The sequence below is a fragment of the Otolemur garnettii genome, unplaced genomic scaffold (assembly GCF_000181295.1).
Source record: "Otolemur garnettii isolate 467f Iridium unplaced genomic scaffold, OtoGar3 scaffold00096, whole genome shotgun sequence".
Classification (NCBI taxonomy): Eukaryota; Metazoa; Chordata; class Mammalia; order Primates; family Galagidae; genus Otolemur; species Otolemur garnettii.
Window position 1 is genome coordinate 2,767,646 of NW_003852491.1, and position 6,143 is coordinate 2,773,788.

At 37.5% G+C, this 6,143-nt stretch overlaps 1 protein-coding gene across 9 annotated transcripts in view; it reads left to right on the forward strand.

Moving 5' to 3' along the window:
- The window catches only part of TNRC6A (trinucleotide repeat containing 6A), a 133,727-nt gene that overhangs the window by 71,506 nt on the left and 56,078 nt on the right, over window positions 1-6,143 (forward strand). The window lies entirely within an intron of this gene.

Here is a 6,143-nt window from a genome sequence, read left to right on the forward strand (position 1 = left end):
CGGGTCCGGGCTGGGGATTCGAACCCGCCACCTTAGGTGTACATGGCTGGCGCCTTAGCCGCTTGAGCTATAGGCGCCGAGCCAGAAAGTATTTTCTTAATGAAAATAAATGATACTTTGAAAAATTCCATATTGCTCTTACGTGAGATTAATATTTTTTTGGATCTTTCATTGGTTGGTACATGCTTTTTTGTCATCAAAGAGCTTAACCCAATGGTTTTGTGTTTCACTGAGATTAGAAGTAATTCTAGATAAAGTTAAAAGCAGTTTGAAAAGCACTCTGTATTCTACAGATGTTAATAAGTAATATTTTTAGCTGGTAGTTTTAACTTTTTCTGTCCTTTTAATTCAAATGCAAATTTAAAATAAATTTTCTAGCGTTCAACTTAACACTCAGTTACATTATGTGTTAAAAAAATTTTTTTTTGAGACAGAGTTTCACTTTGTCCCTCAGTAGAGTGCAATGAAATCATGGCTCACAGCAACCTCAAACTCTTAAGCTCAAGCAATCCTCTTGCCTTAGTCTCCCAAGTAGCTGGGTCTATAGGCACCTGCCGCAATGCCTGGCTAATTTTAGAGACAGGTCTCCACCTAGCTCAGGCTGGTCTTACTCCTGAACTCAAGCAATCCATCCGCCTCGGCTTCCCAGAGTGCTAGGATTGATAGCACCAATCCTAGCGTGAGCCACCACCCCTGGCCTTAAAATGGCATTTTGTATCTTATGCCTATCCTTTCTGCCAGTATTTTAGTAGATTTACAACATAGCCAATATAAAAACTATACAGCTAAATTGTAGACTTTGGAAGGACAAGGAATAATCTTAAGTGCTTGTGGTCTTAAGGCATGGGAAATTAATGTTTTGGGAGTTGATAGTAATCAAAGATGATTAATATTCATATTTATTTCTATTTCATATTTAAATTTTTCTAATTCATATTTAAATTATTTCTGTTAAACTTGTACATAGTCAAAGTGAACTTCATTTATTAAATATTTTTTGAAATAAACTTAATAAAATGACAAAATGTTATTTTCAAGATTTAAAGAAGCAAATATTAAAATGGTGTTTTCACAAATTTAACACTTGGTATATATATTTAGAACTTTGGATATTAGTCTATATCTTTGATTTTTCTTTTCTTTCTTTTTTTTTGAGACACAGTCTCACTATATTGCCCTCAGTAGAATGCTGTGCTGTCACAGCTCACAGCAACCTCAAACTCTTGGGCTTAAGCAGTTCTCTTGCCTCAGCCTCCCAAGTAGCTGTGACTACAGGCCAGACACAACGCCTGGCTATTTTTTGGTTGTGGTTGTCATTGTTTAGCAGGCACAGGCCGGGGTCCAGTTCACCAGCCTTGACATATGTGGCTGGCACCCTACTCACTGAGCTACGTGCACTGAGCCTATCTTTGATTTTTCACTTCAGTACAGGACAAGTTTTGTTTATTTTGATGCCTTCCCCCACCCCCCTGCCACATACACACCAGCACCCCTCAATCTCACTCTGTTGCCCTGGATAGAATGCAGTGGCTGTCTTTGTACCTCATTCCAACCTCAAATTACTGGGCTCAAGCAATCCTCTTGCCTCAGCCTCCTGAGTAGCTAGAACTACAGGTGTGCACCATGATGCCTAGCTGATTTTTCAATTTTTAATAGAGAAGGGGGTCTTGCTCAGGGCTGGTCTCTATCTCCTGTCTTGGCCTCCCAGAGTGCCAGGATTATAGGAGTGAGTCACTGCACCCTGCCTCAATTTATGTTTTGTTTTTTAAAATAGTTTTAGGCTTATGCAATGTTATTTTTATATAAGAAATATTAGAAAGCTCGTAAAGTAGTAAAACTTAGCAAAAGATAATTTAATTGTATTATAGGGCTGTTTCATTGTTTTACAAAATGGAATGTCCTGATTTGGAGCACAATTTAGGAAAATGTTGGTTTGAATTCTTTGAATAATTTTTCCATTCTTAAAAGTTTATTTAAAAACTTGTTTATTTTTTGACTACTTCATAATTTTCCCCTCTTATTTAAACTATAAATAGATGACTTGGGTCATAGTATGGCAAAAACTCTAAAAATATAATTTTTTACTGGATATATATGTTTTAAACTAGCTAAATGAAAAATGCCTTTTCTTTACAATGCTTTTCTCAGTATTATAGACAATATGATACTAGGGGGTTAGAGAATCTTTTCACAGTAATGATTATACTGACTGAACTTGTCTTCTGTCTACATGCTAGCTTTACATTCTTTTTAGAGTGGAGATTTATTTAAAACTACTAATTTATTCAGCCACATACTAACCAGTTACCATCACTATTCTTTCTCTTGAACATTCTTTCTCCCTCTTCTCTACTGATTCTCGGTTATTCCCCCCTTGATATTCTACAGTGTTTAATCAGTGTTGTTCTATGTTGTTCTACAGATTCATTAATTTTGTATATGCTGACAACTGTTTAATTATTCATTCAACCAGCAGTTCTCAAGCATTTGTCAGATTGGTATAGGGAGTGGTAGTGTTAAAATGGAGGAGAAATAAAAATCCAGCTCTTAAAGAGCACATTGACTGCAAGGCAAGGAATTTTTGAAGAGTTTTAGCAGAATGGAGGAGGGAAAATTGATTTTTATAAAATGCTTCTAAGATAAGTTCAGTCTGGGAGTGGGGTTCATCCTAGGCAAGATGAAAAGAAGAATTTGTAAGAAAGGTATTAAGGCATTTTAGACAAAAGAAATGAAAGAACATGATACCCTTTGGGGTCAGTGTTTGGTGTGTTGATGAAAGAGAATGAAATCAGTGTGAATGTAGGAGGATATACATCTCGAAAAATGGCAGATAGGAGCCATGCCAAGGAGTTTTGATCAGTTCTGAAAGTGACTTTAAGATATTTAACTTGGGGCAGGTAGAGGATAGAGATGAGGGCCTAAATCTCAGCAGCGACATTGAAAACTCAAGGATGCGTTTGAATTTTATGAAATAGGTAATCTATTGGGCCTGTTGGCTGAGAGGGATTAGGAGAAATTGAGGAAGATATTCCTGCTAGAATAGCTAGCTAGCTAGTCTAGGCATTCATTAAGGTCAACAGTTTCTCTTCTGCTGCTCTGGCTATTATGACTTATTCTTGCCTTTATTTCCCTTCTTAAAGTTGCTTAAACCCTTTCTTCAAGTTTTGCCCTTTTTCTGATTCTACAGCTCTAATGACTTCCTTTTCCACCTACATATTGAAGCCTAAATCCATGTTTTTAGTACAGACCTTTTGAACTTCAGAACCACATACTCAGTTACACTGTATGCATGAATGTCCTATAGCAATGGTTCTCAAAGTTGCTCTGAGGATAGGACCCTTGGGAGGCTCTTTGAAAGTCTTTCATGAGCTCCACAAAGTCAAACTATTTTCATAACAACAAGAAGACTTTATTTGCTATTTTTTATTGTTAATCTCTCATGAGTGTATACTGAGGCAACATAATATGAAATCATACAACAAATTGAGCAGAATTCTATGTGAGAATCTACCTGCTTTCTGCCAGCCCACGTATTAAAAAGATTTGCAAAAATGTAAAACAATGCTGTGCTTCTCACTAATTTTGTTTTGGGAAATATAGTTAATTTTCAAAAAGTATATTTATGTCAGTTTATAGTGGGTTTATTTTCAATGAAATAATGTTTTTTTTTTTTTGGCCACGGCTGGGTTTGAACCCGCCACCTCCAGCATATGGGGCCAGTGCCCTACTCCTTTGAGCCACAGGCACTGCCCAAAATAATGTTTTAAACATTTCTGCTTAAACTTTTTTTTTTTTTGACATAGTCTCACTATATTGCCCTGGGTAGAGTGCTGTAGTGTCATAGCTCACAGCAACCTCCAACTCCTGGGCTTAAGTGATTCTCTTACCTCAGCCTCCCCAGTAGCTGGAACAACAGGCGCCTGCCACAACACCCTACTATTTTCTTGCTGTTGTTTAGTTGGCCTGGACTGGATTTGAACCTGCCACCTTTGGTGTATGTGGCTGGTGCTGTAACCACTGTGCTGGACCTTAAGGCTTAAGGCGCCAAGACTTAACCTTCTAATATAGTAACTGTATATACATACGAGTCTAACCCACATAAACAAAACCATTTAGATTTCTCAATTTTTAAGAAGGTAAAGAGGTCTTGAGATCATAATACATAGAAATTGCTGTCTTTTGGGCTGGGTGTGATGGCTCACACCTGTAATCTTAGCACTCTGGGAGGCCAAGGCAGGTGGATTGCCTGAGATCACAGATTCGAGACCAGACTGAGCAAAAGCAAGACCTCGTCTCTAAAAATACCTGGGCATTGTGGTAGGCATGTATAGTCCTAGCTACTTGGGAGGCTGAGGCAAGAGAATCACTTAAGCCCAAGAGTTTGAGGTTGCTGTGAGCTGTGATGGCACAGCACTCTACTGAGGGTGGGAAAGTGAAACTGTCAGAAAAAAAATTGCTATCTTTTAGTAACAACAAACCCAACAATATCCAAAACTAAACCCATTCTCTCTCATGTACTTCCCAAAATTGATTTTTGTCTTCTATTTCATATCTTGGTAATTCGTACCACTGTCTACCCAGATTCTAGGCCAGAAACCTGGGGTGGTCCTTTATTCTTCTTTTCTTACCTAGATGATAATAATGATAATCACTGACATTATCAGTACTAGGTACATAGTTAATAATACTAGTCTCTCAATTCTTTGCATTCATTATATTATGTTATAGCCTCACAATAACCATGTATGGTGGTGTTGGTATTAATACCTGTCACTGTTTTATAGATGAGTCAGAAGAGGCACAGTGGTTACTTTGCCCATGGTCATACAGTTAGTAAGTTGCAGAGTTGAGGCTTGAATCCAGTGGAGACATTTGAACCTGCACATCTTTGTTCTCGAATACTGTATGTAAGATTAATACATACATTTCTGAGGATTCATTCTTTCCCCTTCTCTCCTCCCCTTTCCCGAAGTAATCTGGGCATGTGATGCTTTTTATTTTTTATTTTATTTTTTATTTATTTATTTATTTATTTATTTATTTATGTTTTACAGACAGGGTCTTACTAGGTTGCCCAGGGTGGCCTCGAAATCCCAGGCTCATGATCCTCTCACTTCAGCCTCCTAGTAGCTGGGACTACAGGGGCTTAACAGTGTCCCACATTTAAAAAAAATTTTTTTTAACCTGGGGCTTTTTAGAGAGAGAAATTGTGGAAGACCTAGAGGTCCAGTAGTGCAATCGGTTAGCGCATGGTACTGGTAAATTGCAGAAGACCTTTTCAAAGTTTTCTGTAATATATATGTATATATATTTTTTCTGTTATATGTTGTAGGACCTTCTACTTCTGTGATCCTATTTTAGTAAATTATATTTTGTATGGTAGAGGTTGGAATCTGTGGACCGAATCTGGCCCACTCCCTGTTTCTGTATATGAAATGGTATTGTAACATAGTCACATCCATTCATTGATTTCACCTGTTGGCTATGGCTGCTTCTGTGTTACTGTTGCAGGACTGAGTAGCTGTGGACCCTGCAATCTTTGGTATGGTCCACAAAGCCTGAAATGTCTACTCTGTCACCTTTTACAGAAAGAGCTTGCCAACCTCTGGTATAATATTCTTCAATTTAGCTGGGGTTTATGTTTTTCTCTATAGATGGTACATAGCATTTCTTGTCTTTCCAGAATCTATATTTGAAGTTATGTCTTCCTTTTTTATTCCTAGTACAATTTATATCTCCTTGTTCTTGGCTGTGATGGATTACTAGAATTTTGACTGACTTATGAGTAACAGTGTTATGTTTGTATTGTATCTTTTACAGTGCTTTGCAATAATTTAAATGCTGTTAACTTAGAGATACATGTTTCCTAAAGGTATAGTAGTAAAATAGAAAAATTAAGTATGGTAGTATTGATCAACAGAATGCTGTAGTCCTAATGGGTAATTACATAAATTTCTCCATTTCTTCTATGCTAAATAATTACTCTGTTTAGATTTTCTACCTCTTCTCTGGCCACCGTTAAATTGTTCCCTCTTCTGGCTCAGCGCCTACAGTTCATCAGCTAGGGCACCAGCCACATACACCAGAGCTGGTGAGTTGGAATCCAGCCCAGGCCTGCCAAACAATAACAACTACAACCAAAA